At 36.9% G+C, this 25,406-nt stretch overlaps 1 long non-coding RNA gene across 1 annotated transcript in view; it reads left to right on the forward strand.

Moving 5' to 3' along the window:
• LOC148131247 (uncharacterized) overlaps nucleotides 1-25,406 on the forward strand; it is a 42,962-nt gene that overhangs the window by 1,433 nt on the left and 16,123 nt on the right. Inside the window, exon 2 of the long non-coding RNA XR_015748623.1 lies at nucleotides 11,826-11,876. This is a non-coding gene — a long non-coding RNA (uncharacterized LOC148131247). The remainder of the gene's footprint in view (nucleotides 1-11,825; nucleotides 11,877-25,406) is intronic.

Here is a 25,406-nt window from a genome sequence, read left to right on the forward strand (position 1 = left end):
GGTATTCCTTAGTCTATTGCAATTCCTACCACCCCAAAAAGTGGGAGTTACTGGCCAGGTGACTTGAGAATTACCATAGCTATGTTTTTGTAAAACCAGAAAGCAGTAGCATAGAAAAGTTGTTTATCTGTTGATTCTGTGGTCATAGATGTTTCTGCTGGTTTTGGGTTTTGTAAAAGCTCAGCATGGTGTTTAAGTGGACATGTACACAATTTCTGTTGTAGCAGTTAGATAATGTGGACAAGAGAGTGAACTCATCTTCTTGGAGTCCAGAAGGGCCTCTTTTGTAAACTTTTTGAGTTTTTGCCCCACAGAGTTTGAGACACAACCTCTTTTGAAGTTTTTCCCCTTTATTAATTAAAGCATTTTGGACATCAAAATTTGAATGATCATTGAATAGCAGTAAAGAAATCCTCTTAGTGATCACCTGGATCTTTACATCCCAGATCTGGTCGCCCTAATTGAGATAATATGAATAATTGACTAAGATTTTAATAGGATAACATTCTTCAATTGTATATGGGAATTACTTTTTCATCACATAATAACATGGAATCCTTCCTGGAACTATAAATATCTATATAAAAATAACTGGGTAAAAATGGAATTTGGTAGGAGTCTGATTATTTTGCACAAGTCAGCTTTTTGAAGATACACAGATGAGACAGAAGTAATTACAAACTGCATAAAATTTAGATGGCATAGTCCAATATAATCCCTAATAACTATGATACAGTTTATTTCTGAAGTGGATTACTTTATGAGCTCTTAATAGATCAGTGAAGGAACACAGCCAAATCCTATGCATAATTGTTCAGTTATAAATCCTACTCATGTGATCTGTTAAATAACTGCTACAGGGCAGCAGCATTTATAACTTATACTTTCAGTTCAATTTATTTCTGAGTAAATATTTAATATCAGAGTCTAAATTGTCAGCTTTGGATATTATGGCACATAATGATAACTTCCCAGTTACGGTTGCTGGTTATTACATTACAATTTTGATTATTCTTTACTGTTGCTTAAACTTTGTTTTAGGCTGAGATTTAAAACAAAAAGGTTTAAAAAAAGGTTTTCCACTCTGCATGAGGAATCATTTTATCACAATTTTTTATTCTTCGTAGTACAATGGCTAAGGTTTTGGACTAGGACGAAGAAAACCAATGTTTACATTTGCACTGAGTAATTGGATATTTCAGTTATTTTCAGCACAATTTATTTCAAAGAGCTACAAAGGTAAAATTAAGGGATATGCTTATGTAACTTTGAGAAGAAATTAAATGAGGATTTACTTTTATTATCTACCTTATACAGAAGATAACTTTATGTACTGCCCAACATTTATTTTAACTGAGGTTGTAGTTTTATTGATATGAACCATTTTGTAGGAGAACTTTTGTTGAAAAACCCAAGTGAATAATTTTTCCCAGTGAGACAGCAGATGCAGAAATATACAGGTAATCCACAGTTAATGACCCATCACTTAATAACTGTTTAATATTATTTTTTAAAAACTTACAACCCTGTCCTCAAAGTTGTAACTGCTGCACCTTTCCCAGTGATCTCATATTGCAGTTTAGATGCTTGGCAACCAGCTTGCATTTACAACCAGTTGCAGCACCCTGCATCACATGACCACAATTTACTGTATATACTCGAGTATAAGTCGACCCGAATATAAGCCGAGGCACCTAATTTTACCACAAAAAACTGGGAAAACTTATTGACTCGAGTATAAGCCGAGGGTGGGAAATGCAGCAGCTACTGGTAAATTTCAAAAATAAAAATAGATACCAATAAAAACTTTCACTAGGACAGTTGAGAATAAGTTTGATGTTCACAATTTCCTCTTTGAAAGAGACCAGTAAATAGGGAACAAGAAGATGAAGAAAAAGAAGTGTGTTTTTTCACACTTTTCACACTGCAGTGAACAAAAATGGCATCGTAGGAACAGGCTTATTCTCAGTCCAAAGGTTTTTTTGTGATTTCTTCCCTGATTTAAGGAAAATTTGGGAAACGATATCACTATCATGAAAGGTTTAATTGATTCACTAACCCAAAAGAAGATGATGATGACAGTGGGAGGCAGGAGTCACTCTCTCCCTTGCAAGAAAAGCAAGAGCCGTTCTTATGATCTCTCTCTTCTCTCTCCCGTATACAGTCAAGCCCTTTCAGCACGCGCGATCTGCCGCCACAGCTTTGTACCTTGCAAATGCAAAATCCCAGGGTTTTTGCATTTGCAAGGTGCAAAGCAGCGGGGGCGGATCGCGCATGCTGGAAAGGGCTTGACTGTATTACGGGGAGAGAGAGAGATCATAAGAACGGCTCTTGCTTTTTTCGTGCAAGGGAGAGTGACCCCTGCTTCCCACTGTCATCAACATCTTCTTTTGGGTTAGTGAATCAATTAATTTGGGAAATGATCTCACTATCATGAAAGTCAGTGTTCTCTGCCCGTGGGGCGTTTGGAAGAAAACGCCCCGCGGCATATCCACGCGCGTGTAAGGGGAATCAGAAATCCCCGCGTTCAACGCCTAGCACGCAGCTGTGAGCAAATACTGGGAAAACCTGATTGATCAGAAGGAAGGAGGCAAAAGAGGGAGGGGTGGTGGTGGACGGAGGTCCCACTGGTATTTGTGAAACACTTGGTCAGCAGCGCTTAAAGTCAACGTCCTGGCTCCCACCCACCCACCCACCCAAAGCCACGAAGTTCCCCAATCGCGCAGCCCAGAATCGCCCTCCCTCGGGCAGCAACGACGCCCGGTGTTTCCCGAGACAAGAAGCTCTGCCGTGCAATGAAAGCGCCCTGGCTCTAGGCTCTAGGCTCAGAAAACAAAGCGAGCAGCCGCCACCACCTCCTCCCCCTCCTCCCGAGCGGACTGAAAGCAGCTGGGGCTGAGGAAACGAAGCTGAGCGGAGCCGAGCGACCTGGCTCGCGTTGTTTATGAGCCTAGAGCTCAGTGAGCACCCCCACCTCCTCCACCTCCTCCCGAGCGGACTGAAAGCAGCTGGGGCTGAGGAAAAGCTGAACGTTGTTTTATGAGCCTAGAGCTCAGAAAACCGCGAGCCACCACCTCCTCCACCTCCTCCCGAGCGGACTGAAAGCAGCTGGGGCTGAGGAAACAAAGCTGAGCGGAGCCGAAGCGACCTCGGCTCGTGTTGTTTTATGAGCCTAGAGCTCAGAAAACAACGCGAGCAGCCGCCACCACCTCCTCCCCCTCCTCCCGAGCGGACTGAAAGCAGCTGGGGCTGAGGAAACGAAGCTGAGCGGAGCCGAAGCGACCTTGGCTCGCGTTGTTTTATGAGCCTAGAGCTCAGAAAACAATGCGAGCAGCCGCCACCACCTCCTCCCCTCCTCCCGAGCGGACTGTAAGCAGCTGGGGCTGAGGAAATGAAGCTGAGCGGAGCCGAGGCGACCTCGGCTCGCGTTGTTTTCTGAGCCTAGAGCCTAGAGCCAGGGCGCTTTCATTGCACGGCGAAGCTTCTTGTCTCGGGAAACACCGGGCGTCGTTGCTGCCCCGAGGGGAGGGCGATTCTGGGCTGCGCGATTGGGGGACTTCGTGGCTTTGGGTGGGTGGGTGGGAGCGAGGACGGACGGAGTCCGTAAAGTGGGGCTTGCCTGCCCTTGCTGGCTGCCTCTGCTTCCTTAGGGGCAGGGAAGGGGGCTCATCTGGACCAAGGGTGAATCTCCCCCTCAGTTTCCCCTGAAGGATCTTCCGTAGCTTTTGCCTTCTCCCTACACCTTCCCTCTGTTAAAAATCCCACACACACACACACACTTATTTTCAGGCGGATAGATTTCGTGTCTGAGCATTCTCACATGGCGGTGGGTCTTTCCCCCCCACCTAAAAACAGTTAAAAAAAGAAAAAACAATATATCCTCATGCAAGAACTTTTCTGCTTCCGATTACCCCCATGCTTAAAAGTTGCAAAGGAAACACGGAAGCAGGGAAGCGGCTGCCCAGCTCCGGAGCTCCACACCATTTTTTTTTCAGAGGGGAATCTGACTCGAGTATAAGCCAAGGGGGGTTTTTTCAGCACAAAAAATGGGCTGAAAAACTCGGCTTATACTCGAGTATATACGGTACTATGTTTTTGTTCTGGCAGAAATCGTAAAAAAAACATTTGCCTAATGACGTTGGTTGCTTAATGATTACAATAGTTACTTAACTGTTGTAAAAGTGGACATAAAATTGAGTCTGGTAAATTCCAGGCTTTATTAGCTACCTATATATGCAGCAGTTTTCTTTGAAAAGTTGAATTGAAAAATAAAGGCATAGTATGTATAAGTAAAAAATAATTATCTGCTCAAAGATTTCTGTTCTAGAAGCCAATCTACTAAACATGGGAATGCAATTACCAAAATTATAGAATTTTTTTGCATAAAAACTGTATAAAGAAAATTATGAGGAATTTCTAATATCTTTAATATTATCAAAGGTAAGAGCTGCAATTCTTGATATAATTTAATGATTAAATCTATATAATACATGATTTGGATGTGCTTAATGCTATAATAATTCTAACCTCCAAGAATGGTTTCTTGTTATTAAATGTTTTACTCTTTGAGTAGCACTTGTTTCATAGCACTTGTTTTACGGCAAAGACTTTGGACCAGTTATCTACTATGTTTCTATCAGGAAATGAGATCTAGCTGATTACTGTCAAGCCTCATCATTTAAAAGTGCTAATTGTGCACAAAGACTTAAAAAGAAATACTGTGATCAACTTCACCTGAAGTAGATTTGATTATCACTTCTCTAGTTATTGACTCTGTAAAGCGCTCAGAGAGGGCTGTAAAGCACTAAAAAGCGGTATATAAGTCTAAGTGCTATTGCTATTCCTATGAGCAGAACAAGGAGTGCTCATCAGTAGATTCTGGGAATGCCATTTTGAATCTGAACAAATTATATATGTAAGATTTTATAACATTCAACTGCTGCAGTTTTTTTACACTTTACGCAGATTTAGCTGTGTGTTTGAAAAATATTTTGTATGTTTTTTTCAAAAGTATTGTGTAGAACCAGTCTTCTGTGAATCAATATTATTTCAAATCATATATATATCATCTATCTATCTATAAAACTCTTGAGTCTTTTTTTCTCTGCCTGACATGTTCTTAGATGCCGGATGGAAATGTGTACACTGGAAAAAAAACAACTCTCATACATCATCTCTCATGCTCAGCCTCTCTATGGTTATCCATTATTATTATAATAATTAGATAGATAGATAGATAGATAGATAGATAGAGATAGATGATAGATAGATAGATAGATAGATAGATAGATAGATAGATGATAGATAATCATTTATATACTGCTAAAACTGCCATGTCTATAATCTTTAACTGGGCCATAGTTAGGGCAAAAGCTTTTGAACCAAGATAACTCAAATGGCTAACTTACAGAATGTATCCAAAAAGACTCTTGTAGAATTTAAATTTGGCAATTTCATTAAGCGTTATAGGAAAATGGTTTATGACATAATATGGAATGACATAAAACATTTCCTGTGCTGATATTTGACTGTGCTACATAATTCAAATGGCTATTTTCAAGGCAAATACATATCTGAATGTCTCCCAACTTTTCCAGTGGATGCAATGCATTACAGGTAATCCTCAACTTATGACCACAGCTGAATCCAAAATTTCCATTGCTAAGCAAGACAATTGTTATATGAGTTTTGCCCCATTTTACAACCTGTCTTGCCATAGTTGTTAAGTGAATCATCGCAGTGGTTAAGTTAGTAACATGGTTGTTAAGCCAACCTGGCTTCCTCATTGTCTTCGTTTGTCAGAAGGTCGCAAAAGGTGATCCCATGACCCTGGGACTCTGTATTTGTTATAAATACATGCCAATTGCCAAACTTCCAAATTTTGATCTTGTGACAATAGAGGTGCTACAACAGTTATAAATGTGAAAAACATATGTTTTTCAATGTCATTGTAACTTTGAATGGTGGTACGTTGAAGACCACCTGTAGAACTTCTGTCATTGTTGAAGGCATTGAGGAATCTGTAAGGAAATATCTCTGTTGTGATGACCCAACCGGATATGGCTCATCTAATCCATATACTACCCTATATACTCGAGTATAAGTCGACCCGAATATAAGCCGAGGCACCTAATTTTACACAAAAAAACTGGGAAAACTTATTGACTCGAGTATAAGCCGAGGGTGGGAAATGCAGCAGCTACTGGTAAATTTCAAAAATAAAAATAATTAATTTGGGAAACGATCTCACTATCATGAAAGGTTTAATTGATTCACTAACCCAAAAGAAGAAGATGATGATGACAGCGGGAGGCAGGAGTCACTCTCTTCCCCTCCCTCGGAGGCCCCCTGAGTCAGGAGTCGCTTTGCCTTTCCCTTCCCGAGGCGGAGGGACTGGGGCTGCTCCGGCGGCAGCGACTCCCAACAGCCCCAGCCGGGAAGGGAAAGGCAAAAAGCGCTTTGCCTTTCCCTTCCCGAGGGAGGGACTGGGGCTGCTCCGGCGGCAGCGACTCCCAACAGCCCCAGCCGGGAAGGGAAAGGCAAAAGCGCTTTGCCTTTCCCTTCCCGAGGCGGAGGGACTGGGGCCGCTCCGGCGGCAGCGACTCCCAACAGCCCCAGCCGGGAAGGGAAAGGCAAAAAGCGCTTTGCCTTTCCCTTCCCGAGGCAGCGGGACTGGGGCCGCGCCGGCGGCAGCGACTCCCAACAGCCCCAGCCGGGAAGGGAAAGGCAAAAGGCGCTTTGCCTTTCCCTTCCCGAGGCGGCGGGACTGGGGCCGCTCCGGCGGCAGCGACTCCCAACAGCCCCAGCCGGAAGGGAAAGGCAAAAGCGCTTTGCCTTTCCCTTCCCGAGGCGGCGGACTGGGGCGCGCGGCGGCAGCGACTCCCAACAGCCCCAGCCGGGAAGGGAAAGGCAAAAAGCGCTTTGCCTTTCCCTTCCCGAGGCGGCGGGACTGGGGCGCCCGGCGGCAGCGACTCCCAACAGCCCCAGCCGGGAAGGGAAAGGCAAAAGGCACTTTGCCTTTCCCTTCCCGAGGCGGCGGGACTGGGGCCGCTCCGGCGGCAGCGACTCCCAACAGCCCCAGCCGGAAGGGGAAAGGCAAAAGGCGCTTTGCCTTTCCCTTCCCGAGGCGGCGGGACTGGGGCCGCACCATTCCACACCATTTTTTTTTCAGAGGGGAATCTGACTCGAGTATAAGCCGAGGGGGATTTTTTCAGCACAAAAAATGGGCTGAAAAACTCGGCATATACTCGAGTATATACGGTACTAAGATTTTCTTTCCTGTTACCTTTAACTGGACAAAATAGTACACCATAGATCAATAATTTTGGGACCAGGGCACCTCAAATAGGCTAATTTACAGAATATATTCAAAATCTTAGGCTGGATTTTGGATTATGATTCCTATTTTTAATGTAAATGGAAAAACTGTACATGTAATATGCAATTCTAAACTCAATCCTTTAAAATCAATACAAATAATTTGTGATTGGTTTTACAAAACTAGGAGTTATTTACCAAGTTAACCACAAATAAATTGTAGAGGATTTAGAAATGACTACTGTAATCAAAATCACAGATTAGTCATATGTACAAGTCATGTACAAGTCTAATCCCTATTTGCACATAATACAGTTCACTGGAATAATTTCTGAGCTCATTAACTTTGTTATCATTGTGAAGGTTGAATGACACCAAAATGAGGTGTTTATAATTGCCATGGAAAACTAGCCTTTTCTGTTTTCCATTAGTTTTAATGTAAAAAGCAAATTAACATTCCATTTATAGGTTTGTTTTAATTATGTTTTTAAAGAAAGCTCTGATAGTTATTTTTTTAAATGTCTATGATTATTGCTGTGGAGATAATAGAGCTTTTTTCCTCATAGATAACATTTCTTTTTTTATACCCAAGTAATTAAATGCTTTCTAGATTTTTTTCCCAATACACTTAAAAGAGAATATGAAAAATATTGGAAAAACAATCGTACTTACCTAACATTTTAACAGAGTTCCTAAGATAGTTATTTTAAAAAATTAATAAAAGAAAGTACATATTGTCATATATTCATGAGATGTTAAGGAAGTGTCTGTATCTCCATAGGTGGTTAGAAATCTTTTAACATATCTTATTCATGTGGGGAAGTCATACCTTAATCATGTGGCAAAGTCCTAAGAATGAAAATTTCTTAATAACTATAGGATATGTTAATAAATACATTATCTATTGAAACTAAAATACTTTGCGACAGGTTAACCATTCAACATGGTTTGAATTTTACTCTTATTGTATATCTTTGATGAGCAGCTGACAAATATAGGGCAAGAGGTTGCATGTTGGGGCATAAGAATGATTTGTACTATGTCAGGCAACCCACAAGTTGAATAAGTATTGGGGAAGTTGCACAATGGAGTACTGTCTTCATCCCTCCAAAGCCATTCCTCAACTTATAGCCATTACTTTAGCAGCTGTTCAAAGTTACAACAGCATGAAAAAAGTGACTTACAATGGGTCCTTGCACTTACAACTATTACAGCATCCCCATGGTCATATGATCAAAATTCAAGCACTCTTGAAAAAGCTCTTCTGAAAAAGCAATAAACGTTCCTTAAAAATAACTTGTTTAAATGTGTTATTCTAATTTAATCTTGCAACCCCTCTACCCACTGCCTGTCAGTTATTAGTCATACTAATCCCTCTTTCAAAATTTAATACACTTCTTCAAATAAATATGTAATTTTAATTATAAAAAACCTTTGTAGAAAACCCTCACAATGGAGCAGAACTATATAAAGATTTTAATTAAATTACAAAGGAAAAGGTACAGTGACTTAAAAATTTTTAAAGGTTAACCATCAATACATAACCAAAATAAATGTGACTTAACTTTGGAATTTTGTATCGGTTTTCAAATTAAATTATTACATATTCATAACATCTTAAATTTATTGAAATTATTCCCTTTATTTTATTATGCTAAACTGATAATCAAAAGAATATTACAAATATATACCATAGCTTTAAGAGACCAGCACAAAACCAAAAAGCACAATACTATTATCATTAAAAGAGTAAGAAAGGGAAGGGTAGAAAAGCCATCAAAATTATGTTATAAAGAGATGGAGATTCTTAGTCATCCTGGTAATCGTTGAGCCAAAGGTGCTTTTTCAAGAGGTAACTTGTTTTTCTTTGAAGATGTTTTGCTTCTCATCCAAGAAACTTCTTCAGTTATTCAGCAGAGCTGAAGAAGCTTTTTGGATGAAAAGCAAAACTTGTCCAAAGAAAAACAAGAAAGTCCAGTTATAAAGAGAACAACTCCAAAACCATTGATTATATTGTTGAAAAGTCTTTCTTGGAAAAAGGAAGTTGAAATGTTGACAACACAATCAAAATGTTGACAACACAAAAATTACTTATCTTTTTTTTTAATACCACAGGTACCATTTTTTTAAAAAACTACCACAGTTTTTTTTTTAAATCCAGTGCAGTAGGAATTGGAAAACTTTCAATTTGATTCTGAAGAAAATAGTTCACTTAGAATCCAGATCTGCTACAAATCCAAGACAAGCAAATTTGATGGAGGTTTTCTCTATTTCCATGTTTCTTATAATCTCAGCAATTTACCTTTATGATACTTCTTTTGGCAATATACATTTGTTCTTAGTTTAGTTTAATTTAGTTTAATTTCTTTATTGTCATTGCACCTTGTACAATGAAATTAAGCCATCTTCAGTGTACATAAAGAAGGAACGCCCAGCCACAGCATCTATGTGCTTAGCCATCTTGAATATTGAAAGCTGAGTCAGATTTCGCCACAGTTTTATTTCACTTTTCCTTGGAAATACTTGGCCAGTCTCAGAAATAGTACCCTGGCTTAAAATGGGACCATACTTTGATTTAGTAAAGCTTGTAATATGTATGTTTGTGCCAAGAAGTTAAAGTCAGTTGTAGATTGTGTTAATTGACATGGATAGAAGCTATTCTCTAAATGCAAACTATAATTGTGGAAGACAGATTGAACTATAGGGAGGACAAAGAGTAAAATTCCTCCTCAACCATGCATTCCTAATGCATTCAGTGAGATATTTGTCCAATCTCTTTCTCTTCCATGAATTTTCAGTTGCATTGATACAATTTACGCATCCAATTTTGATTCAAATATTTAAATTAATAATGTAAATATCTTTACATTATTTTTAAGTAAGAAAAATATTACATTTAGCTCGTGCCATGTTGTATTATATAGATTTAGAGCAGCAGAATCAATGCTTTTCATGGAATATAATTTTAAAAATAGAAAATCATCACACCAAAACTTATTAGCATTTGAGAAAAAATGTTCAAACATACTGAGCACTTGATGCTTTATCCTATGACTTTTCTGAGAATGTACTTATGGTTTATATCTTGTCAAAAGTAGAAGAGAATAACATTGGCAAACAATGGCATTTAATTAACCATTTTGCTTAACATGCCTGGCACATATGAAATCAGAATATCCCAATTCTTCAGATAGCCAAAATGGAGGCAGTAATACAGGGACTAGTAATATGTATAATATATAATATATTTGATGCTCATACAGATTTGCTGACTTAAGGGATGGGTGGATAGAAATTCAACTCAGCAGTGGGGAAAAGCTTCAGGCTTGGGAAGAAGAAAGTTCAAATGTAGGTTATTGATTTTAATTGTGCAGAGCCAGAGTTTTGCTGAAGGACACAGACAAACGTACTGATTACAGAAATTTATGACAAATGGTACAAACTATTTATGACGGTTCTTTGCTGGAGTTTAAAACCCCCCACTTCCAAAACGGATTTATTTTTTCTAATTCTGTGATGATTTATCTGAACCTGGAACGAAGTTGTTTCTGTCTTTTTCCTGGCTGCAACTCAGCAGTATTTGTGAACTTTTCCTGCCTCTATCTTTTGGCTCACCATCTGTAGCCTATTCTGGCTTCTGCATTGTTCAGGAGATATCTTCCCCTTTCAGCCTCCTCCCGCTGTCATAGCCACACACAATCATGGCTAGACATACTGGAAAAAGTACCAGTTTTCAAAAACCCTAGCACAATGCCCTTTTATCTTTACAACTTATAAGAGAATATACAATGCAGGAGAAAAGAGACTTTTACAGCTCAAAAGTTGTTTCTCATAGCAAATGCTTTTTAGGGTGTTTTTGTTTTGTAAATAAGAAAACAAACGTATCAAATGTGAACTAAAAGTATAGATAGGAGATTTAATCCTCTGAAGATTAAAAAGAATATTTTTTCAAGAAGAATGTTTTTTCAAGGATAGTTCAGGAGCAGGAAAAAGGATTAAAGTTTTTTTTTCATCCTTTTGTTCAAATGAAGGTGGCTAACTAGCTCATGGATTTTTAAGAATCTTCTCAATATTTCAAGGCAGAAAATTATCGAACTGTTTTGTGAGAATTTGGAGAAAAGAAATGATAGTGGTTTGGGAAAGCCTATTTTTGACAAAGGTTGTTACTCCTGATTATAACAATGGTAAGAATAATATATTATTTTCTACAACAATTCCCATTCTATTTTGAAAGAAAGGAGCAAAACCATTTTTAAACTGCTTATTTTCCAGGTATTCTTTACTATAGGTTGAGCACTTCCTCAAAGAAAAAAACAGTCCAGTTGCCTTTTCAAGACAAAGAAAAAAAAACACCTTTCAGACACTTCCTCCTTTATTTTTCTTGTAGGAGTACTTACTGTAGCTAGTCTTTTCAAAGAAACATAAAAGCATACATCTTTTCAGACAGAGGGTTTCTCATAATCTTCAAAATACATTCTGCAGCTATTATATCTTTTTCTCCCTTGTAGTTTTTCTCTGGAAAAAAACATGAAGCCTAACAGAATCATATACATTTTAAGGTAACATTCATATTTCTTTCTTATATTTTACCAAACTTGATTGCAGGAAATACAACTTCAGCAACTGAGTGGTCAATGTCTGGAATACTCTACCTGACTCTGTGGTTTCTTCCCCAAACCCCAAAAACTTTAACCTTAGACTTTTTACTATTGACCTCACCCTTTTCCTAAGAAGTCTGTAGGGGGCATGCATAAGCGCACTGTCCCTGTCCTATTGTTTCTTTTTATTTTTCTTATATGTATCCATTTCATGTATTCATAACTATGTTTATACTTATACCTGTTATCTTATAATCACTTGACAAATAAATAAAATAAAAATAAAATATTTACCTTTGGGGCTTTGCTTTTTATTTGGTCAGTAGGTTTGTGAATTATGACTATAGCAGTAGAGACCTTGAGTATTCAAAACAATACGTATAGTGATCTTGTGAAACCATGGTCTATTTAGTGAAGAAGAGAAAACAGTGACCAAATGAGATGCATGTGTCTTACCTATTCCTTCGCTGAGGAAAACCACATAAACTTAGATAATTCTATGGATATGAAATTGTATTTCTAGACTATTATGTATTTTGAAATTATTCTCAAGGGAATAGGATAAATCAAAATACACAGATGGGTAATAATGTTAGAAAGATCAATTTAAACTTTATTAAACTATATGCACATTTCTGAACTCTTCAGATCTCAGGAGATCCATCATTTCAAAAGAGGGAAAAGCTGTCCAATTATGTAGATGAAGCAGTTGCTTTTACATAAGTAATTTCTGAGTGTTTCTCCCTCTTTGCATGACATCTTAGAGGCAGGATGGGGGGGAAAGCAAGCTAAAAGGGCAACAGCTGCTCATACATTATCTCTCTTGCTCAGCCTCTGTGTGGTTATTCATTGTTATGAATCATCTGTATACTACTAAAAGTCTCATGCATAACCATTAACTGGGTGAAGTGGTTCATCATAGGGCAAAATGTTTTGAACCAAGATGCCTCAGATGGGCTGACTTAATGTGTTCAAAATCTGGAACTCCTGTGGAATTGAAACTTGCAAATTTAATAAAACATTTTATGATACAAACATTACTGTGAGGCATTTTCTGACATAATATAAAATTTCGTAAAACATTTCCTGTGGTCAGTTCCTGATATCTGACTGTGCTAGTTCAACATGAGCTATTATCAAGGCAGACATATCTCTGCACATCTCCTGAATTTTTAAGACCTTTCTAATGAGGACAGTATGTTAGAAACTCTGCCATTGTTGAAGGCATTGAGGAATCTTGTAAGAAAATTATCCCTCCCCCAGCAAAGTGGCAAAGGTTCCTGAGGAGTGGAGGATGGGGACAAGAGGCTTCACCTGGGCTCACCTGAGTATTGTGAGATGAGGGGAAATGGAAAAACTTATATGTGGAAAGAAGAATGACCAAAAAGGTCACAGGTTGTCTATATAGCATAAACAAGCTGATCTGAATGTTAACTCTTTTACATAGCACATTATTTAATTAAATAATTACTTTTAATGGGAAAAGGCATTCAGACCTTATCAATTGCTCTTACTGAATTGTAGAACAGAGCAAAATATCCCAAATACCAAAAGGGAAAAATCCTGACATACAGTGTAAAAAACAGGTAATGTGGCAGGTACAGTAATATCCATGCAAGGAGTAAGGACTAGGATAATTAGAGTATGAAAGAATAGACAAGCAAATTATATTCCCCAATTCTGAGAATGTACTTGGAGAAATGTTATATAATTTTCCAGTCTTTATCACCTGTACAATCCTCCCTCCCTCTAAAACTTAATCTTCCCTCAAAGATACATCTAGGTCTGAAGTTGATAATGTTGATTCAAAATTAAAGAGCACAGACATACCAATACCCAAAACTCTATAATTTTACAGAAAATGTGTGTCAAAAATGTATGAGACAACATACTAGACTGGTGGGGAAATTAGCCCTTTGTTCCTCTGATAAGCAGGCTACTCTCTAATTCATTCCTGCTACCATGAAGCAGGAGCTTCGACCTAGCAACCAGATGCCTAAGCATTCTTTATGTAGTTCACATAGTATGACTCAACTAAATCTGCATTCTGATTTTTGATAAAGTACTGTATAAGGAAGTTACTCTTGTTTCTATAGAGCAGTTGCTATAATAATGGAAATCTCAGATTACAACATTTTCAGTGAGAAAGTTCATTATGGAATGGATATATGCATTCATATGTAATCTCTCGTCTGAGAACAATTAGGTAATATGTAGTAAGGCTATAAACAGATCACTGCAATGAATTAGATAGTTTTAATTTTTCTTAAATTTGTTCTCTATTGCCATCATTCACTCTTTGATGTTAACAAATTGTTTTTGATAAGAAAAAGTGGAAAGATTATAATAAAATTGCATAAAATAGCATAAGGCAATTGCATAAAATAGCTTCATCCTTGATAGGAAGGAGTCAATGCAGCAAGTTGTAGTGCAATTGGGTGTTCACAAAGTTGGGGTCCTTTACAATCAGGGCCTATGACTTAACATTTTTTCTCTGCATGAGAATTAGAAAAGAGGTATGTCAGTAACTATTCACTGACTACAAAGAGGTTCAAGGATTAGTATAAGAATCATTTTTTTGCTGCTTCATTGACTAGATATATGATAATAAATTCTATCATTCTAAAAACGTTGAATTTCTCGGGTCTGAAGTCACAAGGCTGTCAAGGAAACTGGGAATTCATCAGCAAAGAAGAAGAATTGACAAGCATTAGTTTTCTATTTTCATTATTGTAAGTTTCTACTGGATAAAAGACAAATGATTGTGACTGTATATTAATAAAAATATATTCTTTAATATTTTCATTAGAAAATGAAACATTTAAGGAACATGTCTGGAACTGCAGGTAGTTCTCAACTTATAACCATTTAACAACTATTCAAAATTACAATGAATTACACTATAAAAAATAACTTACAATTGGTCCTCTAACTTATTATAGCATCTCCATGATCACACAATCAGAATTCGGGAGTTTGGCAACTGGCTTGAATTTATGACAGGTCATGTTATTATTTGCAACTTTCATAGCCAGCTGTTGTGGCCCGCCAGTGGAGCTGGCTGCAGACTTGGACAGTGAGGAGGTTGGGGAGGAACATGGGCCAGTCCTGGAGTCTGGGGAAGGCTCTGACGAATGCTGTGCGTCAGAGGCAAAGATGGAGCCAGGGCCATCTGACAGTTAACAGCTGCCTTCAGAGTTGGAGATCAGTGGGTCAGAAGAACAGCTGGAGCCTGTTCCTAGTGTGTGCATGCACAGAGCTGCCAGGAGAAGGGAACAGTTAAGGAACAAGGGTCAACTTGGGAGTAAGGGCACAGGTAGACAGTGAATGGCCCCTCCCATAGGGAATAAAGAGCGAAAGGGGAGTGGTGTTTGCAGGAGACAATTAGTTCAATTCATTAGGGTGAAGATCTGTTCCTGACTTCTTCCCAAGTAATTTCTGATATAGTATGGCGTTTGGAAGATATTGGCTTGGCAACTCTCCGAGCCTGATAAAGGTCTAGTTGTGAAATCTCATGAAAGACTGCTGGGACTTTGCTGGAGTGGAATTTAACCTAAATAAAAGGAGTTTTAATGGGATGAGGAGTCTACTTCACGATCTTGGGAAGCCTAGGTCAGAACACAGGCTTCTGCAAAATCAATAGAGGAAACCAGGTTCACTTAATGGCCACATGATTCACTTGACAATTGCAATGAATCACTTAGCATCTGTGGGAAAAACACTTATAAAATTGGCCATGACTCACTTAACAACTGTCTTGCTTAGCAAAGTAAATTCTGCTCCCAATTCTGGTCATATGTTGAGAACTACATCTATGGATTGGGGCTTGAGGAAGACGGAAATATCAGTTCAGATTTTTTTTAAGGGGTCTGATACAATATTTGTGAATATCTTTCACACTGAACTACTATTGTGGCTTAAGATCAGATGAAATTTCAAACAAGGCAGCCGGGAGCTAACTGGGAGAGAACATATATTTAAAATCACTCATTCAAAATATAGCATAGAAATTCTCTGAAACCTGCAGTGGAAATTATCTGTTACCACTGATTTCTGTGTGATCATTCTACAACAGATGCTAAGAAATAATTATACCATTCTTCCTACAGTGCTTATTCAAGCAATAAATGTCAAGCAAATATCCTGTTTTAGAAGTGAGGACATTTCAGTCTCACCATATTTTCCATCTTCATGATCTGACTGCACCATCTAGATATATCTTCCCCTGGTATTACTGCGCATAAATCTTCCTTCCATGAACTATAAAACAGCTAGATATTGAAATAGAAGAAGATAATGTAATGCATAATAGCTTTTGAGGATTTGCAATCAAATAGCCCCAAAATACCTATCAAGTTTACCTGAATATATTTTCAAAGCCTGTGTGGCACAGATAGCTCAAATGTGAGACTGAAGAAGTGAGACATAGATTCAATTCTAACTTCAGTCATGGAAACTCACTAGGTGACTTTGGTCTGATCACTCTTTTCTAATCCAATCTATCTCCTAGAACTACTGTGAGCATAAAATGGAGATTATGTGTACACCATATGAGAATTTGAAAGAAAAATGGGATAATCCAATACATAGATAAACCAGTATTATTTTTCCAAATAGCAAATGCAATGAGGGAACAAGGATGGCACCGTATGGCTAGTTTTTGATGCCCGCCCCCCATTGCCAAGCATGAGGGAGCACTGACTACTTCCATGGCTGAATATTGTACAGCATTACATCGGGAAATTGAGTGGAGTAACAGAAAACTGATGCCAAAGATATAATAGATACAGCTTGTGACTGTCTGGAAATTGCCTGTAGTCAAGAAATACTTCTTGCATCCTGCTCTATTGGCTTTCTGATTTATCCTCATACAAGTCACATGTTCAAGAGTGTGCCTCATTGGTTGTTACATGCTGAGGATACTCATTCCTTGACTTCTTCCCTACTTGTTGAATGAGGCTTTGCAGGCAAGACAAGTAAAACAAGTATGACTTTTAAGAGGGTTTTTTAAAAAATAAATAAAAATCCTGCAACTAGCTTTGCAGGACATTGTCCTGAATCTGAATCACTTTGGTATTATTGCAGGAAAGATTTGCTCCCCTAAGTTTCTATCTTCTTTCCAACTTTCAATATTAGTTCAATCCAAAGCATGATTAAGGCATTTCAAGTCTGATTCTCATATTATTTTTTTCCATAATTAACCACAAAAGTGATTTTCATCTACCAATTACTTTAATAACACATATCGATACAAGTAAGAATTGTGCATTGTGAACCTTTTTTTAAAATAATTTTCACATGGAATTGGTAAAAACATGCAGAATCGCCAGTGTCCCACGGTACAGGGATCAGCTGCTAGAATATAATCCTTAGAGCTAATGCTTTCCTAGCCATCATTCTTAAAAGTCCTTTCTTGAGCTAATGGGCTTAATGCATCCAGCTCCCAAGCAGCTCCATTAAATGGTCATTGATAACTAAATGCATTGCTTGAAACAATCACTACCAGATGGGAATGATAAGAATTGGTGTGGGGAGGGGGTTATTTCTTTCATGCAAAGAGAAAATTAAATGCAACTCACAAATAATCCCTCAACTGAGTGTCAAGTTTTTCATCACTGCCATCCCTATTTTTTTGCTCTTCAGCATTGAAGGAGGGCCATCCCTTTTTCCACATTGTTGGAGAGAAAGTTTATTTCCAATCTGCAGGAGTCTTAGATTAATAATTATTTCAGCTTCTAATGTTTGTGGATATTGCATGGTTTTCTAGCATGAGAGGTGGTGGTTTTTCTAACAGCAGTTGAAGAAAACCATAGAAGGGGGATATTGCCTTGCTGTGTATTTTCCCTGGTATCCTTTTGGATACATTTGCAATGGACATATGCTGCAATAGATCACAATTTAATTTTGTAGGGGCCTTGGTACATTATGAGAAACCCATAAAATAGATATACATGCAAAGGTGGGTGGGGTTCTCCCCCCCAAATCTTTGTTTTAAAAAAATCTCAGTCTAATGAAGGCGTTGGATGAACCAATGAATTTAAGATTAAAAAAATAAAGGTGCACAGGGCTTGAACTGAAAAAACTGACAAAAGGTGCTGCAAGAGGTCAAAGGCACTTATCCACAATAGATCTACTCAGGAAATTTTAGCTATTTGGGTGATTAAGAATTTTTAAAAGCTTGTTACCACTTTTCAAATTTTATACCATTCATATGTACTGTGAGTACAGGCATATGAAAATACTGGTAGCTGACATGATGCTGTTTGTCTTTTTTATTCAAGCTGATGGAGTCATCTAGTGGCTAAGATTGGAACAAAACAGGATTAAGCACTATAGTTATTGTAATAATTTTATTTTACAGTGGGCATTTTCATTTATATCCTTATTTATATTTATAATATATTTACATACTGTAAAGCAGTTTTCCTCAGCCCAATACATTCTAAATATTCTAAATATTGCAAAAAAAAAACAATAATACTCTAATTAATATTTGATGTGATGTGAAGATAGTAATTCTGAATGTATACTATTTAACATCGTTATTGTATTGAAGAGCTAATAAAGTATATCTTAGGATATAGAACCAGAAGAGTTTGAATTAATGAACAGCTGCTTCCAATATAATGAAGTTTCATAACCAGCATTTAATATACACATTCCAAACTAAAGTGGCATAATAGTCCCTTCCAATGTGGTCATTTAAACACAGACAAAAAAGGGAGAGATGATTAGATGGGAGCTGGAGAGAGAAATCAGAGTGCCTATCACAGCAAAGGGCAATCCTATCCTCAATAAATGGAGGAACTCTCCATGTCTTTTCTCCTTCTTGTGCATGGAACTATCCCTCCATCAACTTTGGGGGTGTCTCCAATCGAGTGGAACAAAAGTGGGGGTAGAGCAGGGTATGGGGAGGGAGAATCTGATTCATTAGTTGTCTGTATTCTTTCAGAAGATAGGCACAGTTAAGTATAAACTTCCTCTTCTTATTTGCTAAAACTCTTAGTGACCCTCAGAATTAGGCAGAATTCATTAGGAAGACCTTACTCCACCCTCACAACAGTCTCTGTGGGGAGTTGATGAACCCCTTCAGTTTCTCAGATTAATTACAACCAGGTCTCCTAGATTTAAAAACAACCACCCAAATTCATGATTATGCACTAAAAACACATAGGATTTGAATAAACATGTTTCACTCAGCCTTAGTTTATTTGTCAACATCAAAGGTAGTAACAAATCTTCACAAAGTATCCATATGCCAGGAATTGCATCATATAAGGATAACAGAGTTAAACTCTGCATCTAAAAAGCAAGCAACAGCAAGACTTTCATCAGGCAGTTTAATACCTTGTATATTGGATGGCTTCAACATTTCAAGTAGTAGCTAAGAGATAACATGCACACCATGTAAACAGTTTAGATGCCAAAAGTTTCCAAGATGTTCTTTTGTTTGTTCTCCTATAAACTGAGAGGACCACACTCAGCTTTGCTAAAAGAGCCTCTGGCCAGAATCCTTTGAAATATCTACATCAGAAAACAAAGAAAAATGCAATTAGTTATTTATGATTTTAAAGGCTTATGCGGTTGAATATGGTACCATGATTTTAAATGAGTATTTGTATAAACATTTGTTGTGGTGAATTGGGTCTTCTGTTCACTCCTAGTGTTTACCTTTTCAGATATTTTCTGTAAGCAGAAACAAAACAAAGGGAAATTCAATTATGTTTACTCTTCCATCTCTGATCTTGCTTTCCCTAAGAGAATACTTGCAACTAGTGTTGGATTGCCTCACTTGGACTTTTTTTCTTTAAAAACATTTTAAACCATACTGATCTATAATAATACTCAGATTAATAAATTAATAAAATGAATAAATAAACTGAAATACAGGATTTCAATTTACAACCATTCGTTTAATGACCAGTCAGTTACAATAGCACTGAAAAAGTGACTTACAATCATTTTTCACTTTTATGACTATTGAAGCATCCCCATAGTCCATAATCAAAATTTGGACAACTGTCAACTGCTATATATTGTGCAGTATCCTAGTGTCATGTGACCATCTTTTGCAACATTCTGACAAGCAATCAATAGGGAAGCCAGATTCATTTAACTATCATGTTATTAACAACTGAACTGATTCACTTAACAACTGTGGCAAAAAAACTGTGTCATAAAATGAAGCAAAACTCACACAACAACAGTCTTATTTAGCAACAAATTTGGGGCTCTATTGTATGTTAAAGATGATCTGTACTGCATAACTGCCACCTCTGAAAACTGCATAGATTTGTCCAGGCAATCTCTAGGAGGTTAAACTGACTTGAAAAGACACATTTCCATTTTTTTCTCTCTCTTCCCTCAGACCCCAGGCAGCTGACAACAAAGAGCAATGAATATTTAACACGATAACTTAAAAAATAAAACAATCCATATAAAATTAACAATCAGCCAATTTAAAAATCAGAAATAGGATTTTTCAGTATTTCCTCTTTTGCATTTAAGTATCTTCTAAAATCAAATCAATTAAAAAAATCAAAACGGTCATGCCCAACAAGATCTTAAGTTCCACGGGTTCTACAAAGAGCCAAGTTTTTACAGCTCTCCAAAAGTTTGAGTATGGAAGCATACAGATTTCAGAGGTAGCATATTCCAGAGAAATAGGAATATAATTGAAAAGAAAATTCTTTTGGGACTCCTGTCCTAAGTTTCAGTGGCAAGAGAGTGATTGTGCCACAATCCTGCTTGTTTGCTTCTAAAAGCATTACATACCAATTAAAGAAAGAAAGAAAGCACATTCTAAAAAATGTCTTGATTTTTTGGTCCTGTAAAATTAAATTAAATTGTCCAGACTTTTCCAGAAGGCAAAGGAAGGAAGAAAGGAAGGAAGGAAGGAAGGAAGGAAGGAAGGAAGGAAGGAAAAGGAAGGAAGGAAGGAAGGAAATGAAAATATTGAATATTCTACAAAAAAAGGGAACTTTTTATGACCACCTATTAAAAAGGAAAGATATATCCCACTGGGACATCCCCCAACCACTCCCATTGTACATCATCATTCTCTCTCACCTATCAAACATTTGCTATATCTTGGGGAGTTTCGGTTTGTCGGCTTGCGGCGGTAGGAATTCGCGAAGCTGCGCGATCCCTGCCGCGCTAGCCGTTTTGGGGCTCCGATCCGGACGGGTGCGGAGCAAGGCTGCCCTGCAGGGGTAGCTGAAGGTAAGGGGATCCGGAGGAAGGGTCTGGGGGTGTTGCAGACCCCTCCCCTGGCCGGCAGAACCCCTTTTACCAGGACGGTGCAGCGGCGGTCCGTAATGGCCGCCACAAAGAAGTCGGCAACCGGGCAAGTATGCGCAGGAGGAAGAAGAGAAAGTTATTGAAAGTGAAAGTTCTTCTTGGTCGACCCAGGGCTTTGAGATTTATCTAATTTAATTCCTGGAAAAGATGGTTTTTGATGATTTTTTCCACAAGAGAAAAAAAGCGGCTATTTTGAGGTGCTGAAAGGAAAGTTTACTCTCCCTCCCGACGGAATTAAGCCGGAAGGGAGAGGATAAGAAAATATATAAATCTGGATTTTGTTGGAGGAGATGCCTTGAAGATTTGAGGACAGAAACATAATTTTAATAAGGCTTTAAAATATAGATTTGGACTCTCTTTTTATTTGTTTGATACCACCCCTGGAAGAGGAAGGGAATTTTGGCTTGCTTGGATTTATTGAGGATTGTGGATTTTGGGATTGTTTTACCTTTCTCTCGGAATATTTGGTTGGTGTAAGAAGAAAGAGGAATAAAGAAAAGAAAAGATTTATTTATAATGGCTTTCCCTTTTGAAGACCTGAGGGATGAATATGAGCAAACAAAAGCAGCCTGCAAAGATGGTATGGAAAAAGCTTTTCTATTTCTAGAAATGGCGCTGGTCAATTACCAACAGACAATGAAACAGATGGAAACAGAAGAACAACAACAAGGAAAAGAGCGAAGACGCCATCTTTATTGAATCCCAAAACTTATCTAAGGAAGAAGGAAGGAAGAGAGCAAGGAAAATGAAGGACTTGAGATCTAAAAAAACATTTGAGAAAGAGAAAAATATGATGCAAAGTAAATATAATGATAGCAAACAAGAGAAAAAGGAACACAACAGAGAAGGGATCCCAGCAAGGCAGAGGTTAGAAGAAGAAGGGGGTAGGAAGATTTGGTGGGGGAAGAAAGAAAGGGGAAAGGCGGAGAAAAGCCTCAAAGTTTTAAAATTGGATGGGAGAAGAGGAATTTTTTAGGGACAAAGGATGAAATATAAACTTCTGTAAGAAAGATTCTGCTAGGTACAGAAGATGGTATTGTAACATTTATATTTGAAATAGTAAATTAGAATGGTTTAAGATTTAATAAGAAATTAAAATGTTGAAGTCTTTAATAATGATTGATTTTTAAAATGTAATAAAATATTGAAGGAAAGGAGGATACAATGTATTTAAACATTTTTGGTGGATAGAATGTACCAAGCAGAACCGAATTGGGTATTTGTTATGTTGAATGTTAATTTTTACTAACTTAGGGGAGGATAGAAAGGCATCATACTCTGATTAGTGATTTCAGGAGAAATTCTTTTTATTATAAGAAGAGATAGTGGGATAATGAATGGGCAAAAGATATAAATATAATGATTTAATTAAGATGGATTAAATAAGATAGAATTGTGAAGAGTGATATGCGCTGCCCATGCAAAGAGAGGTAACTGGGGCCAAGGTACTTTACTAAAAGATTTTTTTATGTTTGTTTGTGTTTGTTTGTGTTTTATGAGAATATTGGGGAAATTTCTGTAGAAAGACAGGAAAAGATTAAATATGTAATGATTTGTTTGTTGTTGAAATTTTTAATAAAACTTGTTTAAAAAAAAACATTTGCTATATCTTTATTTTCAGCACTGCATTTTTTAATTTGCTTGCAAATTCTTCATGTACAGCTAATCACTCAAAATCTGGCAATGCTATCAGGCCTGAGAATCCCAGGGAACCGAGGAGATATTGGGATCTCCCTTATGTGGCTTATATTGTTTTAAAGTTTTTAATATAAAATTAAAATTCCTTGTTTTATAGTTTTAATAATGATTCTTTTTATATGTATTTATTTTTTACCTTTTTGAATTAAGTGTGTATGCCTCCAACGCTCACTCTCTTGTGAGATGATAGAACACAAAATTTTCTTCCCACATTCTCCCTAGGAAGAGCAAACTCAATCAGAACAGAAATTAAATTTAGTATGTAGAACATGTACTATATACACGAGATAGTTTAGTAGTCTATCTACAGGATGAACACTCCCTGGTAATTAGTTTTGTGGGACATGTCCCCATTATATAGTCTTTGTTTCATTCCCAGCACTCCACAGAAGCAGCTTTAAAATAGTGTTTTCCCTTTTTTTCCAATAAAATGTATGCTGTGGTTATTATCTTGTTGCTTCAAGAATAAATACAGTAGTTGATGATATATTGAGGTACCACTCAATTCACACCAGAAAGAATGGAATAGGTTGCAAAATTACACCTAGTTAACAATCAAATACTTTCAAGCATGAACAAGCCTGTTGCTTTCAAAGCATTAGATCACTCATAAGTAAATATTGACTTTTGGTCGTTTATTTTCACTTAATGAAGGCAGGGAAATCATCCATGTACAGAGATAAAGCATATCCAAGGAATGGGAAGGATATCTCAGATCAATGATATGTACATTCCCTCTAAAGCAGTGCATGCTTCAGGGTGTTTTTTTTTTTTAGAATGGCATCTTTTAAAAATGCACTCATAAAAAGAAAACAAAGAGGGCAAAGCTGCACACAAAAAAGACAGTAGATAGAAACAAATCAACACAATGCAATGTAGTAGAACAAAAATATTTGCCCAAAGAGCTTCATATTATTGTTTGAGAAGGATAAATTATATATTTCTGTGAGAATGAAATCCAAGGAAGAACATTTGGGATATTAGCAGAAACTAAGCATGCCATTTTCTGTATCCTTAAGGGTGGTGTATTCTACCAAAACAGAATTAATTCCTTTTTTTGATAATAGCACAGCTGAACAAAAACCCTAATTTATTAATCAGTGCTTAATTTCTTAACCAATGATTTGGTGTTTTTTTTAATAAAAATGTTATTTGGGTTTTCACAAAACATAATACAAGTAAAATTTCTTTCTTTCTTTCTTTTTTTTTTTTTTTTGAGAATAGCAAAATACCACTCAATTCACACCAGAAAGAATGGAATAGGTTGCAAAATTACACCTAGTTAAGAATCAAATACTATAGTATATGTTATCGCTTCTCCATACAGACACACATTCAATTTTCATCTTTGTGTTCTATTCTATATCTATATTCTATATTACTATTTTAACATTTTCTCAATAATTTTTCCCTTCCCTTAGTTTTCTCAATCTTACTTTTAATTATCTCATTCCTTTCTAAATTCAACTATATATATCTTTTTCTAAGTTTCAATATCTTTCTAGTCATATTTATACTTTTGTCTGTCCTGTTTCTATTTCATATTTTCTTTTCTCATTAAACAAAATTTTTCCCTGTAATTTCTAATTGGAGTATGACACCTTTGTATCTTTTAATTTTTATCCATTCAACTTTTATTTAAACTTCAATTTATGCCTTTTCAATATAACACATAACATTCAATATAACACATAACTTCCAGTCGAATTCTGCTTGGTACATTCTTAAAATACACACTAAGTTCTTAAAGAGAATATATATATATAATAAATAAAATACTTATTCTATTCCAATTCAACTCTATCATTAATGTTAGTTATAATCTTTGACATCTTTAACATTTCTTTTTAATAGGGTGTCATACTTCTAGGAACACTTATAATGTTTCCATATTTTTTTCATGTTTCTTTCATATTCCTCTTCACTTAAATTTTTATAATACATTTATAATAATTAAAATTTTCCCCTCCTTTCCTAATTTCATTCTCTCATTCTCTTTATTTCATTTATTTATTAAATATTCCATTACATTACAATGAGTATTTTATCTATCATTTTAATCACACTTGTTTCATATTTTCAAAGTTCATTTCCATTTCTAATATAACAATACTATCTTATGTACCCTTGCAGAATCCCCCTTTCGATTAAGTTTTCACCCATTATCTGTCTTCTAAATAGGCTTATACCCTTAATCCTTGTACATTTTCTCTGTTTCTCTATGTCCTGTTTCTGTCCATTATAATTTCTTTTCCTTTCTCTCTTCCCCCTCTTCTTCTCTCTTCCCTTTTTGACCCCTTCTCTCTCTAATTCTGATTCTCTCTTCTGTAATCCTCTCTTCTGTTTCTTCCTAATGTTGTAATTACTTTTCAAACTATTCTTTTTGGGGGTTGTTTTTTCAAATCTTAAATTTTTCACTCTCTTTCCCCCCCTTTCCTTTCTTTCCCCACATAGAAATACTTGGTCATTGAAGATGGCTTCTTCTTTGTCCCG

This window comes from Notechis scutatus, chromosome 3 (genome assembly GCF_049901735.1).
Source record: "Notechis scutatus isolate UNSWTSFEM ecotype Mainland chromosome 3, rNotScu1.2, whole genome shotgun sequence".
NCBI classification, from domain to species: Eukaryota; Metazoa; Chordata; class Lepidosauria; order Squamata; family Elapidae; genus Notechis; species Notechis scutatus.